The following is a 12811-nucleotide window of genomic DNA, read 5'->3' as shown; positions in this document are numbered from 1 at the left end:
TCTATTGAGGCTTTCAGCTGATTGTGTAAGGCCAACCCACATTGGGGAAGACAATCTGCTTTGCTCAATCTACTCATTCAAATGTTACTCTCATCCAGAAACACCCTCACAGGCACACCCAGAATACCGTTTGACCAAATTTCTCTGTACCCCGTAGCCCAGTCAAACTGGAACATAAAATTAACCATCACACCCTCTGACTTAAACTCTAAGAAGGCAGGTCTAAATCTGGAAATATCTCAAAAAGGAAATTGTTACTGTCACCTGATTAGCACGACTTTGGGTGTCAAGAAAATGCCAAACATTAGCCCATAAATGAGATCCTTAGCATGATCTCCTCTTAATTTGAAATACATGCAAGTAATGTGTCCAGTAATATTTACAGCACATATCAATGGCACTGCATTAGATACTTCATGAAACCAGGAAGGCAACTGACTGTTTCCCCTTCCTGTCAATATTCTGAGTCCTGCTGTATTAATTCTGTTTTTCATTGTCTGTATTTTTTTATGGTTTGACATTTTGGGGCCTTGCTAATCCCAGAGAGACTGCCCCTCCCAGGACTAGCTAACTCTGAGAGATGATAAATGGCTTGCCTGACTTGCCTATGACCACACCTTTGATATGTAAACCAATCAATCCAGAGCCATATTCTGAACTACCTCCTCTATCTGGCTTTTACACTCCAAGAGGCAATTTTCCTCTGCCCTGATTATTCCAGGGTCAGGCATCAGACAACTACGACTACAGGCAGCTCATGCACCCTGGAGCATTCTAACATTATTCAAACTAGCCAATCCCAAACCTGGCCAGCCCTTTCCCCTGCCTCACAATACAGTCTTTTGTCTGTTCTTTCCCCTCACTTTTTCTGCACCCTGACCTATGCAGGTGCTTTCCCATATGGCCCCATGTGGGGTGTTATGCCTCCTGTTTCTAGGGAACTGTGAGGAAGAGCTTCTTCCTTCATGGCAGTCACCTCCTGATCTGTTGGCCTCACCATACTTGATTAAAACAAATCCCAGATACATTGTAATACATCTAGATTAAAATGCATGTGCCAACTATTCAGTCAGATGGAAGCTTTTACGTGTTTAACACATTTTTGCTCGGCTTCTTCTCCTCACATATCCACTAAACTGTCAGGTGGCATTTAAAAAGCCAGGCGTGGTGGCTCATGCCTGTAATCCCAGCACTTTAGGAGGCCGAGGCAGGTGGATCACTTGAGGTCAGGAGTTCAAGACCAGCCTGGCCAACATGGTGAAACCCTGTCTCTAAAAAATACAAAAATTAGCCAGGCATGATGGCGGGTGCCTGTAATCCCAGCTACTCAGGAGGCTGAGGCAGTTGAAACGCTTGAACCTGGGAGGCGGAGGTTGCAGTAAGCCAAGATTGCGCCACTGCACTACAGCCTGGGAACAACAGAGCAAGACTCCGTCTCAAAAAGGAAAAAAAAAAAAAGACGCCATCTCTATAATGCAATTTAATTACATATTACCGAAGAATGTTACAATTATGTGGGTGATTGAGCTAAATTTTTGCAACTAAATAACATAGCTACAGTTTGAGTTTTTAATGCAGTAACGGCTCTAGAAGCAGCAGCACGTGGCCTTCCTTTCCTTTGTCATATACTATCCTCCATTCTATTGAAACTTAAGATATCTTCTCCACCAAGAAAAATCTTCACATCTATTTTATCCATTTAACCTTGATAAAGGAGGGCATCAGCCAGAAGTGCTCAGAAAAGAAGGTGAGAAACAAGTTTTCTGCAGCATATAAGTCTATGTGCAAATTCAGGTTTATACCTACACTGAATTTGTCTCAATCACACAGGGGCTAAGTTTGCAGAACTGAAAATCAGGAAAGATAATCTAAGCTGAATTTTTATTAGAATTTTTACCTGCACAAATGATATACGGTTAAATTACTTACATTTAGCTATGCTAAATATGGTGGCTCATGCCTGTAATCCCAACACTTTGGGAGGCTGAGGCAGGCGGATCATGAGGTCGGGAGATTGAGACCATCCTGGCTAACATGGTGAAACCCTGTCTCTATTAAAAATACAAAAAGTTAGCCAGGCATGGTGGCACGCACCTGTAGTCCCAGCTACTCAGGAGACTGAGGCAAAAAAATTGCTTGAACCTGGGAGGCGGAGGTTGCAGTAAGCTGAGATCCCACCACTGCACTCCAGCCTGGGCGACAGAGCAAGACTCCATCTCAAAAAGAAAAAAGAATGTTTCCACAAGTATTCATTGAGCGCCTACTATATATAAGGATGCATGCTGAGAGACAGCAATTTCTCCAGGCCTGGCCCCCTCCCACTCTTTTAGCTAGGGCATTGAGGCTTTACACGGGAAAACAAAGTTCTGGAAAGTGATCGCACAAAGGGGCAGCTCTGAGTAGGAGAATCTTCTGGTGATGGAACAAATTAACCCTCCTGTTGGAGGAGAAACAAAACCAGTTTGACATGGGCTGATTTTGACAAATCAGTTAGGAGACTATTGGAGTGGTCCAGGTGTGAGCGATAAGCTCCTGAATTAGGTATTAGCACTAGAAATGCAAACAAAGATTCAGATAAGATAGAGGCTGGGAAGAGAGAATAATTTCGGGAGATGTGGGAAAGGCTTCTGGAAGGAAAAAAAAAAGTCAAAGTTGACATCTAGGCAGCTGAAGAAAAAGGAATTATGTGAGCAGAAAAAGGGAAGTTATGGCAGGGACCTGTTTGGGCTACTTTTGGACAGTTGGGTTCAAGACTTTGAAAGTAGAATCACTTGCAATGAGAATCTCCTAACTGTGGATATAAAGGAGGGCAGTCTAGCGCACTGGGAAGAGGGAGAAATGAGATTGGATAGGCATGTGTTACTAAACTTTAGGTCTGAGAGCTTAATCCCAGACAATGGCAATTTGATCTAGGGGTCACAAAGCAGCAACCTGCAGGCCAAGTGCAGGCCAGAGCTGTGTTTTGCTTGGCTCGCAGTGCTTTTCTTGAATTTTGAATTAGTCACCAACATTAAAAAATTTGGAGATCTTGACAAAAAATATTCCAGATTCTTGGCCTCTAACACTAAGCCCACATTCTCACATGGAAGCTCTTGGCTGGAGCTGAGCAGTCATTGGTCTTCTCCACCATGCACAAGGTTTCAGTTCACTCCAGCCCCACTCAGCCTATGTTGTTCATTTGTTACCTGCTCAGCCCTGGTGTGCATTTCAGCCTGTGGTTACTGCTAATGGCAGTGAGAGCCCTTGGAAGGTCTTAATAAAACTGGATTTAGAAAGAGTCCCCAGGGGAAGTTGAGAGAATGAATTGGAGCAATTCAGTTGAGTTCAGCATTTTTGAGTGTTTACTAGATGCCAGGGATTGTGCTAGGCACTGCACAGCCAGTGATGGGTAAGAAGAGTCTGTCTGTTATAACAGGAAAGACCAGGAATATGAAGATCCATTAAGTGGCTGTTTCAGAAATTCAGGCACAGTGAGGGTGGGGTCTGGGCAATGGGAACAGAGATGAAGGGTGTGAATGTGAGACACACATTGACATTTTTGCGACAGTCAGCTATAGGGGATAAAGAAGAAGGAAGAATGTGAACGATGACATTATATCCACTTGTTCAGGTGAATATAATGAAGATGGGATGTAAGTAGCAATACTAGAGTTACTCAAAGTGGAGTAAAGGTCCAAGGCACTGTGAAGGAGAAGGAAAGCACCCCCCTTGAAAACTGAATGAGTGTTGTTCCGAGAAAGGATAGCGGCTGTGCTCTTCCTCTTGGCACACCTCCTCTTGAGTAATGGCAGTGCTATTCTTGCCTGTGTGTTCAGGAACTGGATTACTATATTGTTAACAAATAAAGAAAATGGAGCAATCTTCACTTAGCCCTGCAGGGCCATGTTGAAACTCTCCCTCTGGAGCTGTTACGAATCCAAACATTTGTTTAAATATTAAGCTGTGAAGCAAGTACACCAGTAGTGGTCCAGGACTGAGTCATCGGGGAAACAGGAACAATCTATATAGCTCTCTGATGATTCAAGGACTGGGAGCTGCACTGGGGTTCTTTAGTTCCCTCACTCTTCAGGGGCAAAACTGTAGGAATTCTCTTTGCAGAGTTACTGATTAAGAGTTGCTAATGAGGACTTTATAATGAAACAGTGGCTCCCTTTGCTCCTGAGAAATTTCCTACAAATTATCCTGACCTATGCTTATTTTACAATCAGAGAATGCATTATAACAAGAGAACTGACAATTTCACCAAACCAATACAATTGCGAAGCAGAAAACAAAAATTATATTTACATAAGGAAAATGCTTGCATTCAGATTCCAGGAAAGAAAAAATATGTCAGTCAATTGGATTATTTCAACTGAAAGTTAAGAGTTTTGACTGAATTATATAGGGGAAAAAAAAACAAAAGAACACCTTGTTTTTCTGCTTGCTGTAGCCAGTGGGAGCCTGACTTCTCACATTCTAGTACATAAATAAGCACAACTTAGCTCCCCTTCAACCCCACCACTCATAGTTGGCCTCTGGTCAGGTAATTTTCAGGTTTCCTTTCTAGTCTGTATATGCCTGTGTGTGCCCATCTGCAGACTGTGGGACATGACTCACTGGAAAAAGAAGCCTGATGTGGAATCAACGTACTCCCAGTCACACAACAGGGATGAACTTGTTTTCCTGAGTTTGTTAAATGACCACATTAAAATTACTCATCAGCCTCAGGAGCATTGGGATTTCCACTCAGAGTCTCACATGCAAGGAGTTCATTGTAAACCAGACTGGCCATTTCATTCAAGTATATCATTCCTTGGAATCCAGTGTGTGAGGTCTTACCATAATGAGAAAACACTCTTTAATTACAAGGTATACATTTGCTATTTGGACATAGTTGGAGAGCCTCTAAACTCAATCCTTTAATAGTTGAGACAGAATGAGGTGTAGACAGCTCACGTCTCTCCTGTGTCCAGCTAGATGACACTGACCCATTCCTGGTGAAGCTTTGAGGGCATATCAAGAGTCAAGAGACCCAGGACCACAGTCCAGGGAGTGCTAGGTACAGCTCATCCTGACCCATTTTGGGCCATGCTTTCTTCATCAATGGAATAAAGGATCAGGTTGGGTGGCATCAAAGGTCCCCTGCTTCTCTAAAACTTTGCTATCCTCTAAATGAGAAAAGGAAAATGGAAGTTCACAAGCAGGCTTTCAAATGGGGACACTTGTTCTAATAACTCCTTAGATTGATCAGAGATGTGAATTTTTGTGGCGAAGAATAACAAGGCTTTAATAAGCAGTTCTGGAACACAGTTAGAATGGAAACCATTCCTCTCAATCTCTCCCCGCAAGTCCCCAAATCATTTGTGGAAGTCTTGATATGTGACAGGCATTGTGCTATGCACTTTACATAATTACTCACAAAAACCAGAGAGGTGGGAATTATTATTCCCATTTTATAAGTGAGGAAATGGAGATTGCAAGACCATGAGATAGTCATTTAGCCATTCTGAGTCCATTTCCCTGAGTGTAAAATAAGTGGAGGTGTCTAGTTGCCATTAAAGACCTTTCTTACTCAATGATTCAAAACAAGCTTGGATTTGATCACCTAGACCTTGAAAGGCTCATAATTTTCCTCCAAACTGAGATGGCCCCTCATCCATCTCAAGCATCATTTATGTGCTCACAGAAACACAAAACCACATTTACTAGACCCAGCACTGTCTTGAAGAGCTCTCACAATCTATACTCCAAACATGGTAGTTGTTAAAATACATCATTTTCCTATGGAGACATCATGGGCTACCTTCGAACAAATAGCGAAAGATATAAGACAGTTATCATAGAGTGAAATCACCACAATCCCCACTTCCAGAAGCAGCCCTCCCTCCCAGAAGTCAGGAATTGGTACCAGGATAAAGACATAGCCATTTTCTCTCCATTCATGTAGCTAGGGCCAGAGCTGCTGGTTCCCAGCTAGGCAGAATGAAAGTTCCCTGAGGGCTGGGCTAGGGCCAAAATGTGGAGATTCATTGTGATCAGAAGGGAGTCACCCCATGGTATTTAAAGATGATCATCAACATCATCACCTATCACCCACCATGCATTTACAAAGTACTTACGATGTACATGGCACAACAGCTAACCTAGGTCACTTGCTGAAGAGGCCAAGTTTTTCTTTTCCTAACAGTCAAAATCATGAAGCTGAATATGGCTTTAACAACTTCAGGCAGGATCCTAGGGACCACACAGGGTGTCTGTAGAAGGAAAGCACATGGGAGACTCTTCTGCGTAGGTTGGGTAAGAGATCCTAAGAGCAAGTGATGGACATGTCGGGATCATGACTTAAAAGAGATGGTGCCTAGTGGTAGCCATTTTTTTTAAACCAATTGTCCATTTGGTAGAACCAGTTGTATTAATTTTCTAGGGCTGCCATAACAAAACACTATAGACTAGATGAAGTCTAGAACAGAAATTTATTTTCTCAAAGAACAGAAATTTATTTTCTCAAAATTCTGGAGATTGAAAGTCCAAGACCTCGGTGCTGATGAGCCTGGTTTCTCCTGGGATCTCTCTCCCTGGTTTGCAGATGGCCACCTTCTCACTGTGCCTTTGCGTGGCCTTTTCTCTGTGCACATGTGCTCCTGACGAGTCTTCTTCTTATAAGGATACTATTCATATTGGATTAGGGCTCCACCCTAATGACCTAACTTAATTATCCTTTTTTTTTTTTTTTTTTTTTTTGAGACAGAGTCTCGCTCTGTTGCACAGGCTAGAATGCAGGGCATGATGATCTTGACTCAATGCAACCTCCTCCTCTCAGGTTCAAGCGATTCTCATGCCTCAGCCCCCTGAGTAGTTGGAATTACACCACTCAGTGTGTGCACACTACCCCATCCAGCTAATATTTTGAATTTTTAGTAGAGACGGGGTTCCTCTATGTTGGCCAGGCTGGTCTCAAACTCCCAGTCTCAAGCAATCTGCTTACCTCGGCCTCTCAAAGTGCTAGGACTACAGGCGTGAGCCACCATGCCTGGCTAATTATTCTTTTACTGAGACAAGGTCTTGCTATGTTGCCCAGGCTAGCCTCGAACTTCTGAGCTCAAGCAGTTCTCCCACCTCAGCCTCCCAAGTAGCTGGGGCTACAGGTGCTCATCACCACTTCTAACTAAGGCACTATCTCCTAATACAGTCACATTCTAAGATACTGGGGGTTAGGGTTTCAATATATGAGTTTGGTGAGTCCATAACACCAGTATTTGGCCTTCCCAAAGTTACAGACATAGATAGTCCCAGTGTGTTCTAAATTTCCGAGGGTTTTTTTGTTCTGTTTTGTTTTTTTCCACAAAGTTCTCTACCTCCTGTCCCAATTTAGCACTTTCTCAATGTAAATCACAGGGATGGTTGGCTAGATCTACTTTTCTTTATTATTATTACCATCTACATCTGGGGATTACAAAGATTTTTAAGGCTGGGATTAAGAAGCAACTAGTTGGCTTCCAGCCAGGTCTGGGCAGCTTTTCATAAGCTATCCAAACTGCTCCTATTTACCAAGTCTTCAGAGTCAAAGAGGAGTTATATAGTAGATAGTGGAGCAGGGAAAGGTGAAAGGAGAAGAAAAAAGTACATCTATGCCCAGAAATGCCTTGTCATGGGTCTGTCTCCATTCTTTATAAGACATTTCCTGTGTTACAACACATTGGATTAACAAAGCTAGACACAGGCAACATGGAGGAGAAACTGTTCTGCAAAGGAATCCGGTTTCCTTTCAACATTCAGTTTCATTTTCACTGGCAGAACACCAGCCACACAGACACGCACACACAGACCCTGGGCCCTGACTGACATTTCAAGCACCCCCGTTCCAGATGTGTTTATATATTTGTCCAGCTACAGATAAAAAAAAAAAAAAAAAAGCCCCAAATTTAAACAAAGTCATTTCCCAAACCACCAGCCGTCTCCTTAATGAATTTTGTTTTTTGGACTTAGTCACAAGCAACCCTTTTTAACCCACTTATTCATTCAATAAATAATGAGTACCTCCCCAGGCTTGGGGATATAAGGCCATAAGTTTGGGAGGGATACAGATAAGTTCTGATAAACGGTACCTACTTCAGCCCTCTACACCAAGTGCAGTGCTGGGTGCCTTAAATACTTAGGAAAGTGTTATTATCTCCACTGTACAATGAAGAAGCCGAGGCTAAAAGAAATTCAAAAGCCAAGGTTAGGCTGGGCGTGGTGGCTGCTTTGGGAAGCAGAGAAGGGCAGATCACTTGAGGTCAGCAGTTCAAGACCAGCCTGGCCAATATGATGAAACCCTGTCTCTACCAAAAAATACAAAAATTATTGTATTGTTCTGAGAGAGAGTCTTTAGCCTTCCCAGAAATGCCAAAGGGGTGCACAGCACAAAAATGGAACAGAGCCCTGCATTATAGCAATGGGCAGCACAGGCAAAGCCAGGGGCTCTGCTCAGTGTCTTTGAGCAAAAAGCCAGGTTGGAATTTTGATAAATAAAAGAGACAGATGAAGAGGAAAGGAAATGAGCCCAGATTCCACCAGAAGACCCTTTCTCCCTTTCCACCAATTCCTGTTCAGCAGGTGCCCTAAATCCTCTCCCCTTCAGGTTTCAGCTGCAGCCGACCCCTCGAGCGCCCCCTCTGTCCCACGCGCAGTGTCGGTGGATGACTGTGTCACTCCCTGGTCCCCGGACGCCGAGCACCCACTCCCGCTCCAGGACGGTGCCGAGTGACAGTCAACAGGTGGAAGGCGCCAGAAACGTCCACACACCAAGACCACGGATACTTCGGTTTTTAAGCACCCCTCGCGGGTTGGCCTCTCCGCGGCCCTGAGGCTCTGACACTCCGAGAAGGAAGCAAGAGTCCCAAGACCCGGGTTCCAGACAAGGGCAGCAAGAGCTGCGGGTGTCCGGAGTTGAGGAAGCAAAGTTTGGGGCGCGGCGCACCGGGTCTGCGGAGTCCCAGCTGCGGAAACCCAGTTAAGCTAACAAACAGCCTCGGTGGTGGTCGCTGTCCCCGCCCAGTCTCCCTCCGCTGGCCCAGGGCCAAATATCGGCCGCGGATGCCTCTTACCCAGGCGTGAGCGGAGCCTTCGGTCACTGCGTTGGCGCAGCAAAAACCGCCGCTCCCTTCTGGGTCTCAAGGCCTGGACTGGGGCCCCGCCCGCCTGCCTTCCCGGCCCTCCGGGCGGAGGCTGGAGGCGGGGAAAGCGAGGCTCCCCCCAGGAAAGGTCCCGAAAAGTCCCGCCGTGCCCTGCCCGGCGCCGCAGCCCAGGCACCATGGTCAGTGAACACACCAGGACTTTGAGCGCTCACGGGGCACAGAACCAGGAACAAGCGTCCATCCGGCCTGGGGCGCTGCCGGCTGGGCAGACTCGCCCCTTGCGCGCCCTGAAGGGCGGCCCCGCAGGCTGGGGCGCACCGGCGGAGGACACCGAGGCCACCTGACGCTTCCGCCCCTGGGTGCCAACAGCGTTTTGTAATCAGGGCAGGCAAAAGCGGAGGCGGGGCGCTGTGGAGAGAGGCTCTGGCTGTTCCCACTGGGTCCTCCTATGTGCCCTGGACTTCTCACCAGGTTCTCACAGCTGCCCAGAAACACAGGTATTCCCGCGCTTGTTTCACAGAGAAGGTGACCGAGGTTCAGCTTTGGTGTGCGCTGGAGCCCTTCCTTCAAAACGCGCAGGCAGGGGTAAGCTGGCTTCCAGCCACTGGCCTCCACAGTGTCCCATCCCATATTCATGACTGGACATTTTCAATTGGCGGCTCTTTCCAGGTGGATGTAAAGTCTCAGTGAGTGGTTCTCCACCATACCGGATTCAGTAACCCATTTTACAATAAATACAGGGTGTCCCAAAAGTCTCATAACCTGAGAAGTGCAAGTGCTAGAAGCTTTCAAAAAAACAAACAAAACCAAAAAACCCTTGAAAGTTTGAGTTTCTTTTATACTTATTTGGTTTTATGAATTTTGAATATATATTTATATATATATATATATATATATATATATATATATATTTTTTTTTTTGAAACAGAGTCTCACTGTGTTGCCCAGGCTGGAGTGCAGTGAGTAGAGCAATCTTGGCTCACTGCAACATCTGCCTCATGGGTTCAACCAATTCTCGTGTCTCAGCCTCCTGAGTAGCTGGGACTACAGGTGTATGCCACCATGCCCGGCTAATTTTTGTATGTTTCAGTAGAGATGAGGTTTCACCATGTTGGCCAAGCTGGTCTCAAACTCCTGGCCTCAAGCGATCTGCCCTCCTGGGCCTCCCAAAGTGCTGGGATTACAGGCGTGAGCCACCATGCCCAGCCTTGAATATTATTTTTTTAAATGTTTTCAACTGATACTTTTTATCTTTAATCAAAGGGACTGACTGTATCTATGGCAAAATCATCATGAACAATATAATACAAACGCAGACTGTAGACTTTTATTGGTAAATCAATTCCATCTGCAGCATTGCTTCTGTGACGATTTTCTTCTTCTTCCTTTTTTTTTTTGAGGCAAAGTCTCACTCCATCACCCAGACTGGAGTGCAGTGGCATGATCTCAGCTCACTGCAACCTCCACCTCCCAGATTCAAGTGATTCTCCTGCCTCAGCCTCCCGAGTAGCTGGGACTACAGGCATCCACCACCACCCGTAGCTAACTTTTGTATTTTTAGTAGAGACAGGGTTTCACCATGTTGGCCAGGCTGGTCTTGAACTCCTGACCAAATGATCCACCCACCTTGGCCTCCCAAAGTGCTGGGATTACAGGCGTGAGCCATCGCACCCAGCCAACATGATTTTTTGAAATGGCAAATAACTCTGGTAAAGAAGCTCTGAACAAAACAAAGTATACTCTTTTCTTCCTTTATTCCAATAGAAACATTCCTGGAAATTTTAGTATGAAAACCATGCAAAATGCTTAATGTTTATAATTATCTGAACTAGAACCCAAATAACTTTACCAAAAAAATGGTTTTTTGCATACTTGAATGTTGGTGCAAGGCACAGGACACCAGAAATTGTGCAGGACTCTGGACATTTAATTGGGTTTTTGGTGTTTTGGGTTTGTTTTTTTTAATTGAGACAGGGTCTCACTCTGCTACCCAGGTTTGAGTGCAATGGTGCGATAACAGCTTCCTGCAGTCTCGACCTCTGGAGCTTAAACAGTCCTCCTACCTCAGCCTCCCAAATAACTGAGACCACAGGCATATGCCACCATGCCCAACTAATTTTTTTCTAAATTTATTTATTTTTCTGTAGAGATGGAGATCTCACTACGTTGCCCAGGCTGGTCTTGAACTCCTGGGCTCAAGCCATCCTCCCACCTCAGCCTCTCAAGGTGCTGGGATTAGAGGAGTGGGCCACCATGTCCGGCCAGGACAGTTCATTGTTATATGGCCCTGTTCACATAGCAGGGGAGGTTGGCTTCCTTGGTTCCCACTCTCTAAATGCCAATAGACTCTCTCCCAAATTTATGACAAATAAAAAGTCCCCTCCTATATTTCCAAAATGCTTCACCCCACCTCCCAGTCCCATCACCCTCCACATCCAAGCCAAGAAGCCCTGGTTTAAATGGGAAGGATGCAGGCAGGAAGGAGTCACAGGAGATGTGCTGCCTGCTGGGTGGTTTGAGACTGATGGCTGTGGAATCAGATTCAGAGTTAAGAAACATGTCCTAGCTGGGTGCGGTGGCTCATGCCTGTAATCCTAGCACTTTGGGAGGCTGTGGCGGGAAGATCACGAGGTCAGGAGTTCGAGACCAGCCTGGCCAGCATGATGAAACCCCGTCTCTACTAAAAATACAAAAAAATTAGCCGGGCATTGTGGCACGTGCCTGTAGTCCCAGCTACTCGGGAGGCTGAGGCAGGAGAATTGCTTCAACCCGGCAGGCGGAGGTTGCAGTGAGCCAAGATCGTGCCACTGCACTCCAGCCTGGGCAACAGAGGGAGACTCCATCAAAAAAGGAAGGAGGGAGGGAAGGGAGGGGAGGGGGAGGGAAATGTCCTGACCATATCCCACATGCTGAGAGCCTCCACTGTATGTATTCTACTATCTCACTCAAGAGCCCTCCTTCCAACGCAAAAGAGAACACTTCAAAGGAGAACAGAAGTTGTAACTTGCCCATCAGACAAGGAAGGGGACTGAGAGTTGACTCACTTACTCATGCAGTCATTCTTTCATCTGATGGATATTCTCTGAGTCCTTGCCTTCTGTGTCCAGCAAGCCCTGTGCCTGCTGTCTAGGCATACACTGTTGAAAAAAATCAGACTTGATTCCTACCCATGTGAAGTTTGCAGAGGAATGAAAGTGCACTTGGGGATATGGGAAACTGAAAGAAGAATCATTAAAGGATGGGAAGAGGAAGTGATAGGAAGAGCTAGCACTAAGAGGAACACATCCCAATTCAAGAACATCCGGGAGAAGGAAAACAAATCAAAATCAGGGCTCTGGGAAGATTTGCAGGCACATGGGCAGGAAGGGCTGGCAACAGGAATGGGTGGAAATAGAGAATGGAACAGTGAAAGGGATCCTTATCACAAGAAAGGGAAGGCTCAGGAGGAAGATCAGAGCAAAGAGGCTGATCCTCCTGTACTGTCTTTCCTGCCTGATCAGCAAGCCCCACCCTCATCCCTTCCCTGCGGCAAATGCTTCCTGGGTGAGTAGCTAGAGAAACAACTCATACCCTAGCCTCCCCAGCAAACCCTCCCTAGCTGGGACAGTAACCCAGCCAAGGCTTCACAGCTAAGCAATGAGACTTGTGGGAGAGTTGGGAATGAGTTCCTGCTATGCATCAGGGAGCAAGCATCACATGGTGTTTCATCCTGC

At 45.7% G+C, this 12811-nt stretch overlaps 1 protein-coding gene across 5 annotated transcripts in view; it reads right to left on the bottom strand.

The window, feature by feature from the left end:
- Window positions 1–12591, bottom strand: part of SQOR (sulfide quinone oxidoreductase) — a 55222-nt gene extending 42631 nt beyond the window's left edge. The window contains exon 1 of one of the 5 annotated variants that reach the window (XM_063716142.1): window positions 12147–12591. The gene's annotated coding sequence lies outside the window, so the exon portion shown is untranslated. Of the gene's footprint in view, window positions 1–9068; window positions 9469–12142 lie in introns of those variants that run through there. The other 4 variants (XM_054531420.2, XM_024232333.3, XM_063716143.1 and 1 more) reach the window with 4 other exon arrangements.
- Between the last annotated feature and the right edge of the window lie 220 nt (window positions 12592–12811).

Source organism: Pongo abelii, chromosome 16 (genome assembly GCF_028885655.2).
Source record: "Pongo abelii isolate AG06213 chromosome 16, NHGRI_mPonAbe1-v2.0_pri, whole genome shotgun sequence".
NCBI lineage: Eukaryota > Metazoa > Chordata > Mammalia > Primates > Hominidae > Pongo > Pongo abelii.
Note: the sequence above shows the minus strand (reverse complement) of the source record. Positions and strands in the feature narration are given on the sequence as shown.